At 36.8% G+C, this 13,158-nt stretch overlaps 1 protein-coding gene across 3 annotated transcripts in view; it reads left to right on the forward strand.

The window, feature by feature from the left end:
• RABGAP1 (RAB GTPase activating protein 1) overlaps positions 1-13,158 on the forward strand; it is a 154,329-nt gene that overhangs the window by 19,390 nt on the left and 121,781 nt on the right. The gene's annotated exons all lie outside the window — the stretch shown is intronic.

The raw sequence follows: 13,158 nt of genomic DNA on the forward strand, positions 1-13,158 counted from the left end.
GGCTTTAGATACAAAGGGGGTAGAGAGAAGACATCTTTGAGCAGAACGGTGTATGTCGAGAAATTAGGGCTGAGATGTAAGGAGGGGCAGAGGGGTGGGATAGCCGTAAGAGAGGGGGAGAATTGTTATAGTAATACAGGATTTCATCGGAAGACGAGGGGGATTTCAGCAGGAGAGACGCCAAGACAGATTTAGGAGAGCGTAAGGTGAGCGGGAGGAAAGCCGGACACCAGGAGGTTACTATAGTCGAGATGGGAGAGAATAAGGGCCTGCGTTAAGCCAGGTCCCCAGTGGCCGCTGTGGCGTGTGCGCCACACACTAATGCACAGCCCTCTATGGGGCAGGCCCCAGTGGCTGTGTGTGTGGGCGCGCAAAGCACGATGACGTGTACGCTGGCAGGGAAGGCAAGAATTTTGTCTTCCCGTGCCGCGGCGTGATCATGTTGTCGGCACACAGCCAATGGAAGGGCAAATATGCCTCGTCATGGCCGTGCCCCCCCCCCCGTCATGGCCACGCCTCCCTCGTCATGGCTCCCCCTGTGCATCCCATCCCTCCCCTACAGACAGCAGCTTTTATCTGTGCACGCGCCGCCAGGTCGCGAAGCGCGTGTGCAGCAGTAAATACTGGGGCCGAAGTCTTAGAGTTTTTGCAGTAGAGGGACAGAGGAAAGGACGAATCTTTGCAATGTTACGGAGGTAAAAACGACCATTTATTTAGCTACATTGTGAATGTGAGAGGAGAATGTGAGCGAGGAGTCGAGTGTGACCCCCAGGCAGCGTGCTTGTGATAATGAGTGTATGCTAGTGCTGCTAACAGCAATGTAGAAGGGGGCAGTAGGGCCAGGCTTGGGAGGAAGTATGAGGAGCTTTGTCTTTTACGTGTTAAGTTTGAGTCGGCGAAGGGCCATCCAGGATGATATAGCGGAGAAACATGCAGAGACTTTGGTCTGTACAGCAGGTGTAAGGTCGGGGGTTGAAAGGTAAACTTATGTGTCATCAGCATAGAGGTGATATTTGAACCCAAGAGATGTGATTAGGTTACCTAGAGAGAGTGTGTACAGAGAAAAAAAGAAGAGGTCCCAGGACAGGCCCCTGGGCTACCCCCACAGAGAGATCGATCTAGGAGGAAGTGTTGACAAATGTGACACTGACAGTACGATAGGAGAGGTGAGAGCAAATCCAGGATAGAGCTTTGTTACGAATACGGATGGAGAATGTGACGAAGAGGTTGGTCCACAGTATCAAATGCTGTAGAGAGGTCGATCAATATAAGCATGATGCAATAACCTTTAACATTAGTTCTATGGTGAGGGCTGTTTCGGTGGAGTGAGCAGTGCGGAAGCCAGATTGTAGAGTATCTAGGAAAGAATACAAGGTAAAGAAATTAGTTTAGAGGCAAATGGCAGGCGGGAGACAGGACGATGGTTAGAGAGACGCGTAGGATCAAGCTTGCTGTTGAGTAAAGGTAACGGTTGCATGTATGAAGGAAGTCGGTAAGGTAGCAGAGCTGAGGGAGGAGGAAAATATAGGTGAGGGTAGCAATTCGAGTAGGTGCAAGAGGTTTGAGGAGATGGGAGGGATGGGATTAAGAGGGCAAGAGGTAAAGAGAGAAGAGATCTGCAGTGACGTGTCCTCTGTGACAGAGGAAAAGGAGTCGCGGAAGGCAGGAGGAGAGTTAGGAAGAGGTGTAGGATGTGAGGAGGATACAGAGGGGATGTCCTGACGTATGGATTCCACCTTTTCCTTGAAATAGCCGGCAAAGTCATGGGGTGAAATAGAGGAAGAAAGACTGGTAACAGGCGGTGGTCTGATTAGAAAGTCAAAGATACAGTCGGCGTGGGTTAGACTTGTGCGTGTTGATTAGTGACGAACAGTAGGTTTGTTTAGACTGGGAGAGGGCAGAGTTGAAACCGGATAGGATAGATTTGTAGTGAAGGAAGTCTGGGTGAGGGAGATTTCCTCCGGAGGCGTTTACGATAGCAGGAACACAGCATGCGCATGTGCCAGTTTAGCCAGGGTCGGGGATTAAGTGAGAGGCACAGATACTGAGGCACAGTTGCAGTTCAGGGTTGTCAGCGTGTGTAATGGAACAATCAAAGAGAGGGAAGAGCACAAAGTGGAGTCAATTGCCGGTAGATTAATGGAGCCCAGGTCTCTGCAGAAACGAGGGGAAGATGGAGGTGAAGAAGAGAAGCGAGAGAGATGAGGTGATGGTCAGAGAGAGGAAAGGGGGAAATGGAGAAATCAGAGAGTTTTTAGTGGAAAACCAGGTCTAGGTAGTGGCTGCCCTTGTGAGTGCTGACTACAGTCCACTGGTGAAGGCCGATGGAAGAGGTTCGAGGAAAGCGAGAAGCCAAAGGGAGATCGGGGTCATCAATATAGCAGTTGAATCACTGAAGAGAAGGAGAGTTGGAAGAGAGGAAGAGGAGGCGGACTGGACAGTGTGAGCATCAAAGGAAGGAAAAGAGAGGGATAGGAAGGGCTCGGTAGAGGCAGAGAGAGGAAAGGAGGAGCCCCACGCCTCCACCCCTGCCATCAGAGCGCGGAGTGTGGGAGAATGAAAGGCCACCATAGGAGAGGGCAGCTTCCAGAGCAGTGTCAGACTGAGTGAGCCAAGTTTCAGTTATAGCAAATAGGAGCAGAGAGTGAGAGAGAAAGAAGTCATGTACAGAGAGGAACTTGTTAGAAAGGGAGCGAGCATTCCAAAGGGCAGAGGAGAAAGGGAGAAAGGAGGGAGGGTGGCAGAGGATGGGTGTGAGGTTAGAGGGGTTGACACCAAGAGGAGTAGAAGTTGTATGTGGGGGGCGAGGACGAGAGCATACAGAAATAAGGAAGGGACCAGGATTGGGGGAGATGCTGTGTGTCTGTTATTTGCTCATAGCGTTGGTAATATTACTGTGAGAGAACCACTTTACTGACGCCATGAGCAAATAACGGAGGCAGTATTATTATTACTACTAACGCCATGAGCAAATAATGGAGGCAGTATTATTATTATTACTAACGTCATGAGTGAATAACGGAGACAGTATTATTATTATTACTAACGCCATGAGCGAATAACGGAGACAGTATTATTATTATTACTAACGCCATGAGCAAATAACAGAGACAGTATTATTATTACTATTATTATTACTAACGCCATGAGCAAATAACGGAGACAGTATTATTATTATTACTAACGCCATGAGCAAGAAACGGAGACAGTATTATTATTATTATTATTACTACTAACGCCATGAGCAAATAACGGAGACAGTATTATTATTATTACTAACACCATGAGCAAATAACGGAGACAGTATTATTATTATTATTACTAACGCCATGAGCAAATAACTGAGACAATATTATTACTATTATTATTACTAACGCCATGAGTGAATAACGGAGACAGTATTATTATTACTACTAACGCCATGAGCGAATAACAGAGACCGTATTATTATTATTACTAACGCCATGAGCGAATAACGGAGACAGTATTATTATTACTATTATTATTACTAACGCCATGAGTGAATAACGAAGACAGTATTATTATTATTACTAACGCCATGAGTGAATAACGGAGACAGTATTATTACTATTATTATTACTATTATTATTACTACTAACGCCATGAGCGAATAACGGAGACAGTATTATTATTATTATTATTATTATTATTATTACTAACGCCATGAGGAAATAACGGAGACAGTATTATTATTATTACTAACGCCATGAGCGAATAACGGAGACAGTATTATTATTATTATTATTATTATTATTATTATTACTAACGCCATGAGCGAATATCGGAGACAGTATTATTATTATTACTAACGCCATGAGCAAAAAACGGAGACAGTATTATTATTATTATTATTATTACTACTAACGCCATGAGCGAATAACGGAGACAGTATTATTATTATTATTACTAACGCCATGAGTGAATAACGGAGACAGTATTATTATTATTATTACTAACGCCATGAGCGAATAACGGAGACAGTATTATTATTATTATTACTAACGCCATGAGTGAATAACGGAGACAGTATTATTATTATTATTACTAACGCCATGAGCGAATAACGGAGACAGTATAATTACTATTATTATTACTGCTAACGCCATGAGCGAATAACGGAGACAGTATTATTATTATTACTAACGCCATGAGCAAAAAACGGAGACAGTATTATTATTATTATTATTATTACTACTAACGCCATGAGCGAATAACGGAGACAGTATTATTATTATTATTATTATTACTACTAACGCCATGAGCAAAAAACGGAGACAGTATTATTATTATTATTATTATTACTACTAACGCCATGAGCGAATAACGGAGACAGTATTATTATTATTATTATTATTATTATTATTACTAACGCCATGAGCGAATATCGGAGACAGTATTATTATTATTATTATTATTATTATTATTACTAACGCCATGAGCGAATATCGGAGACAGTATTATTATTATTATTATTATTATTATTATTATTATTACTAACGCCATGAGCGAATAACGGAGACAGTATTATTATTATTATTATTATTATTATTATTACTAACGCCATGAGCGAATAACGGAGACAGTATTATTATTATTACTAACGCCATGAGTGAATAACGGAGACAGTATTATTATTATTATTACTAACGCCATGAGCGAATAACGGAGACAGTATAATTACTATTATTATTATTATTATTATTATTACTAACGCCATGAGTGAATAACGGAGACAGTAGTATTATTATTATTACCAACGCCATGAGCGAATAACGGAGACAGTATTATTATTATTACTAACGCCATGAGCAAAAAACGGAGACAGTATTATTATTATTACCAACGCCATGAGCGAATAACGGAGACAGTATTATTATTACTACTAACGCCATGAGCGAATAACGGAGACAGTATTATTATTATTACTAACACCATGAGCGAATAACGGAGACAGTATTATTATTATTATTATTATTATTACTAACGCCATGAGCAAATAACGGACACAGTATTATTATTACTACTAACGCCATGAGCAAATAACGGACACAGTATTATTATTACTACTAACGCCATGAGCGAATAACGGAGACAGTATTATTATTATTACTAACACCATGAGCAAATAACGGAGACAGTATTATTATTATTACTAACGCCATGAGCGAATAACGGAGACAGTATTATTATTATTATTACTAACGCCATGAGCGAATATCGGAGACAGTATTATTATTACTACTAACGCCATGAGCAAATAACGGAGACAGTATTATTATTACTACTAACGCCATGAGCGAATAACGGAGACAGTATTATTATTATTACTAACGCCATGAGCGAATAACAGAGACAGTATTATTATTATTACTACTAACACCATGAGCGAATAACGGAGACAGTATTATTATTATTACTAACGCCATGAGCGAATAACGGACACAGTATTATTATTATTACCAACGCCATGAGCGAATAACGGACACAGTATTATTATTATTACCAACGCCATGAGCAAATAACGGACACAGTATTATTATTACTACTAACGCCATGAGCAAATAACGGACACAGTATTATTATTATTACCAACGCCATGAGCGAATAACGGACACAGTATTATTATTATTACCAACGCCATGAGCAAATAACGGACACAGTATTATTATTACTACTAACACCATGAGCGAATAACGGAGACAGTATTATTATTATTACTAACGCCATGAGCGAATAACGGAGACAGTATTATTATTATTACTAACACCATGAGCAAATAACGGAGACAGTATTATTATTATTACTAACACCATGAGCGAATAACGGAGACAGTATTATTATTATTATTACTAACGCCATGAGCAAATAACGGAGATAGTATTATTATTACTACTAACGCCATGAGCAAATAACGGAGACAGTATTATTATTATTACTAACGCCATGAGCAAATAACGGAGATAGTATTATTATTACTACTAACACCATGAGCGAATAACGGAGACAGTATTATTATTACTACTAACGCCATGAGCGAATAACGGACACAGTATTATTATTATTACTAACGCCATGAGCGAATAACGGAGACAGTATTATTATTACTACTAACACCATGAGCAAATAACGGACACAGTATTATTATTACTACTAACGCCATGAGCGAATAACGGAGACAGTATTATTATTACTACTAACGCCATGAGCGAATAACGGACACAGTATTATTATTACTACTAACGCCATGAGCGAATAACGGACACAGTATTATTATTATTACTAACACCATGAGCAAATAACGGACACAGTATTATTATTACTACTAACGCCATGAGCGAATAACGGAGACAGTATTATTATTATTACTAACACCATGAGCAAATAACGGAGACAGTATTATTATTATTACTAACGCCATGAGCGAATAACGGAGACAGTATTATTATTATTATTATTATTATTACTAACGCCATGAGCGAATATCGGAGACAGTATTATTATTACTACTAACGCCATGAGCAAATAACGGAGACAGTATTATTATTACTACTAACGCCATGAGCGAATAACGGAGACAGTATTATTATTACTACTAACGCCATGAGCGAATAACGGACACAGTATTATTATTATTACTAACGCCATGAGCGAATAACGGAGACAGTATTATTATTACTACTAACACCATGAGCAAATAACGGACACAGTATTATTATTACTACTAACGCCATGAGCGAATAACGGAGACAGTATTATTATTACTACTAACGCCATGAGCGAATAACGGACACAGTATTATTATTACTACTAACGCCATGAGCGAATAACGGACACAGTATTATTATTATTACTAACACCATGAGCAAATAACGGACACAGTATTATTATTACTACTAACGCCATGAGCGAATAACGGAGACAGTATTATTATTATTACTAACACCATGAGCAAATAACGGAGACAGTATTATTATTATTACTAACGCCATGAGCGAATAACGGAGACAGTATTATTATTATTATTATTATTATTACTAACGCCATGAGCGAATATCGGAGACAGTATTATTATTACTACTAACGCCATGAGCAAATAACGGAGACAGTATTATTATTACTACTAACGCCATGAGCGAATAACGGAGACAGTATTATTATTATTACTAACGCCATGAGCGAATAACGGAGACAGTATTATTATTATTACTACTAACACCATGAGCGAATAACGGAGAAAGTATTATTATTATTACTAACGCCATGAGCGAATAACGGACACAGTATTATTATTATTACCAACGCCATGAGCGAATAACGGACACAGTATTATTATTATTACTAACACCATGAGCAAATAACGGACACAGTATTATTATTACTACTAACGCCATGAGCGAATAACGGAGACAGTATTATTATTATTACTAACACCATGAGCAAATAACGGAGACAGTATTATTATTATTACTAACACCATGAGCGAATAACGGAGACAGTATTATTATTATTATTATTATTATTATTATTACTAACGCCATTAGCAAATAACGGAGACAGTATTATTATTATTACTAACGCCATGAGCAAATAACGGAGACAGTATTATTATTACTACTAACGCCATGAGCAAATAACGGAGACAGTATTATTATTACTACTAACGCCATGAGCGAATAACGGAGACAGTATTATTATTATTACTAACGCCATGAGCGAATAACGGAGACAGTATTATTATTATTACTACTAACACCATGAGCGAATAACGGAGACAGTATTATTATTATTACTAACGCCATGAGCGAATAACGGACACAGTATTATTATTATTACCAACGCCATGAGCGAATAACGGACACAGTATTATTATTATTACTAACACCATGAGCAAATAACGGACACAGTATTATTATTACTACTAACGCCATGAGCGAATAACGGACACAGTATTATTATTATTACTAACACCATGAGCAAATAACGGACACAGTATTATTATTACTACTAACGCCATGAGCAAATAACGGAGACAGTATTATTATTATTACTAACGCCATGAGCAAATAACGGAGATAGTATTATTATTACTACTAACACCATGAGCGAATAACGGAGACAGTATTATTATTACTACTAACGCCATGAGCGAATAACGGACACAGTATTATTATTACTACTAACGCCATGAGCGAATAACGGAGACAGTATTATTATTACTACTAACGCCATGAGCGAATAACGGACACAGTATTATTATTATTACTAACGCCATGAGCGAATAACGGAGACAGTATTATTATTACTACTAACACCATGAGCAAATAACGGACACAGTATTATTATTACTACTAACGCCATGAGCGAATAACGGAGACAGTATTATTATTACTACTAACGCCATGAGCGAATAACGGACACAGTATTATTATTACTACTAACGCCATGAGCGAATAACGGACACAGTATTATTATTATTACTAACACCATGAGCAAATAACGGACACAGTATTATTATTACTACTAACGCCATGAGCGAATGACGGAGACAGTATTATTATTATTACTAACACCATGAGCAAATAACGGAGACAGTATTATTATTATTACTAACGCCATGAGCGAATAACGGAGACAGTATTATTATTATTATTATTATTACTAACGCCATGAGCGAATATCGGAGACAGTATTATTATTACTACTAACGCCATGAGCAAATAACGGAGACAGTATTATTATTACTACTAACGCCATGAGTGAATAACGGAGACAGTATTATTATTATTACTAACGCCATGAGCGAATAACGGAGACAGTATTATTATTATTACTACTAACACCATGAGCGAATAACGGAGACAGTATTATTATTATTACTAACGCCATGAGCGAATAACGGACACAGTATTATTATTATTACCAACGCCATGAGCGAATAACGGACACAGTATTATTATTATTACTAACACCATGAGCAAATAACGGACACAGTATTATTATTACTACTAACGCCATGAGCGAATAACGGAGACAGTATTATTATTATTACTAACACCATGAGCAAATAACGGAGACAGTATTATTATTATTACTAACACCATGAGCGAATAACGGAGACAGTATTATTATTATTATTATTATTATTATTATTATTACTAACGCCATTAGCAAATAACGGAGACAGTATTATTATTATTACTAACGCCATGAGCAAATAACGGAGACAGTATTATTATTACTACTAACGCCATGAGCAAATAACGGAGACAGTATTATTATTACTACTAACGCCATGAGCGAATAACGGAGACAGTATTATTATTATTACTAACGCCATGAGCGAATAACGGAGACAGTATTATTATTATTACTACTAACACCATGAGCGAATAACGGAGACAGTATTATTATTATTACTAACGCCATGAGCGAATAACGGACACAGTATTATTATTATTACCAACGCCATGAGCGAATAACGGACACAGTATTATTATTATTACTAACACCATGAGCAAATAACGGACACAGTATTATTATTACTACTAACGCCATGAGCGAATAACGGACACAGTATTATTATTACTACTAACGCCATGAGCGAATAACGGAGACAGTATTATTATTATTACTAACACCATGAGCAAATAACGGAGACCGTATTATTATTACTAACACCATGAGCGAATAACGGAGACAGTATTATTATTATTATTATTATTATTATTATTACTAACGCCATTAGCAAATAACGGAGACAGTATTATTATTATTACTAACGCCATGAGCGAATAACGGAGACAGTATTATTATTACTACTAACACCATGAGCAAATAACGGACACAGTATTATTATTACTACTAACGCCATGAGCGAATAACGGAGACAGTATTATTATTACTACTAACGCCATGAGCGAATAACGGACACAGTATTATTATTACTACTAACGCCATGAGCGAATAACGGACACAGTATTATTATTATTACTAACACCATGAGCAAATAACGGACACAGTATTATTATTACTACTAACGCCATGAGCGAATAACGGAGACAGTATTATTATTATTCCTAACACCATGAGCAAATAACGGAGACAGTATTATTATTATTACTAACGCCATGAGCGAATAACGGAGACAGTATTATTATTATTATTATTATTACTAACGCCATGAGCGAATATCGGAGACAGTATTATTATTACTACTAACGCCATGAGCAAATAACGGAGACAGTATTATTATTACTACTAACGCCATGAGCGAATAACGGAGACAGTATTATTATTATTACTAACGCCATGAGCGAATAACGGAGACAGTATTATTATTATTACTACTAACACCATGAGCGAATAACGGAGACAGTATTATTATTATTACTAACGCCATGAGCGAATAACGGACACAGTATTATTATTATTACCAACGCCATGAGCGAATAACGGACACAGTATTATTATTATTACTAACACCATGAGCAAATAACGGACACAGTATTATTATTACTACTAACGCCATGAGCGAATAACGGAGACAGTATTATTATTATTACTAACACCATGAGCAAATAACGGAGACAGTATTATTATTATTACTAACACCATGAGCGAATAACGGAGACAGTATTATTATTATTATTATTATTATTACTAACGCCATTAGCAAATAACGGAGACAGTATTATTATTATTACTAACGCCATGAGCAAATAACGGAGACAGTATTATTATTACTACTAACGCCATGAGCAAATAACGGAGACAGTATTATTATTACTACTAACGCCATGAGCGAATAACGGAGACAGTATTATTATTATTACTAACGCCATGAGCGAATAACGGAGACAGTATTATTATTATTACTACTAACACCATGAGCGAATAACGGAGACAGTATTATTATTATTACTAACGCCATGAGCGAATAACGGACACAGTATTATTATTATTACCAACGCCATGAGCGAATAACGGACACAGTATTATTATTATTACTAACACCATGAGCAAATAACGGACACAGTATTATTATTACTACTAACGCCATGAGCGAATAACGGACACAGTATTATTATTACTACTAACGCCATGAGCGAATAACGGAGACAGTATTATTATTATTACTAACACCATGAGCAAATAACGGAGACCGTATTATTATTATTACTAACACCATGAGCGAATAACGGAGACAGTATTATTATTATTATTATTATTATTATTACTAACGCCATTAGCAAATAACGGAGACAGTATTATTATTATTACTAACGCCATGAGCGAATAACGGAGACAGTATTATTATTATTATTATTATTACTAACGCCATGAGCAAATAACGGACACAGTATTATTATTACTACTAACGCCATGAGCAAATAACGGAGACAGTATTATTATTACTACTAACGCCATGAGCAAATAACGGAGACAGTATTATTATTATTACTAACGCCATGAGCAAATAACGGAGACAGTATTATTATTATTACTAACACCATGAGCGAATAACGGAGACAGTATTATTATTATTACTAACGCCATGAGCGAATAACGGAGACAGTATTATTATTATTATTATTACTAACGCCATGAGCAAAAAACGGAGACAGTATTATTATTATTACTAACGCCATGAGTGAATAACGGAGACAGTATTATTATTATTACTAACGCCATGAGCGAATAACGGAGACAGTATTATTATTACTACTAACGCCATGAGTGAATAACGGAGACAGTATTATTATTATTACTAACGCCATGAGTGAATAACGGAGACAGTATTATTATTATTACTAACGCCATGAGCGAATAACGGAGACAGTATTATTATTATTACTAACGCCATGAGCGAATAACGGAGACAGTATTATTATTATTACTAACGCCATGAGCGAATAACGGAGACAGTATTATTATTATTACTAACGCCATGAGCGAATAACGGAGACAGTATTATTATTACTAACGCCATGAGAGAATAACGGAGACAGTATTATTATTATTACTAACGCCATGAGCGAATAACGGAGACAGTATTATTACTATTATTATTATTACTAACGCCATTAGCAAATAACGGAGATGGTATTATTACTATTATTATTACTATTATTATTACTACTAACGCCATGAGCGAATAACGGAGGCAGTATTATTATTACTAACGCCATGAGCGAATAACGGAGACAGTATTATTATTATTATTACTAACGCCATGAGCGAATAACGGAGACAGTATTATTATTATTATTATTATTACTAACGCCATTAGCAAATAACGGAGACGGTATTATTACTATTATTATTACTATTATTATTACTACTAACGCCATGAGCGAATAACGGAGGCAGTATTATTATTATTACTAACGCCAGGAGCAAATAACTGAGACAGGTATTATTATTACTAACGCCATGAGCAAATAACGGAGACAGTATTATTATTATTACTAACACCATGAGCGAATAACGGAGACAGTATTATTATTATTACTAACGCCATGAGCGAATAACGGAGACAGTATTATTATTATTACTAACACCATGAGCAAATAACGGAGACAGTATTATTATTATTACTAACGCCATGAGCGAATAACGGAGGCAGTATTATTATTATTACTAACGCCATGAGCAAATAACGGAGACAGTATTATTATTATTATTACTAACGCCATGAGCGAATAACGGAGACAGTATTATTATTATTACTAACGCCATTAGCGAATAACGGAGACAGTATTATTATTATTACTAACGCCATGAGCGAATAACGGAGACAGTATTATTATTATTACTAACGCCATGAGCGAATAACGGAGACAGTATTATTATTACTACTAACGCCATGAGCGAATAACGGAGACAGCATTATTATTACTAACACCATGAGCGAATAACGGAGACAGTATTATTATTATTACTAACGCCATGAGCAAATAACGGACACAGTATTATTATTATTACTAACACCATGAGCGAATAACGGAGACAGTATTATTATTACTACTAACGCCATGAGCGAATAACGGAGACAGCATTATTATTACTACTAACGCCAGGAGCGAATAACGGAGACAGTATTATTACTATTATTATTACTATTATTATTACTACTAA

Source organism: Ascaphus truei, chromosome 21 (assembly GCF_040206685.1).
Source record: "Ascaphus truei isolate aAscTru1 chromosome 21, aAscTru1.hap1, whole genome shotgun sequence".
NCBI classification, from domain to species: domain Eukaryota; kingdom Metazoa; phylum Chordata; class Amphibia; order Anura; family Ascaphidae; genus Ascaphus; species Ascaphus truei.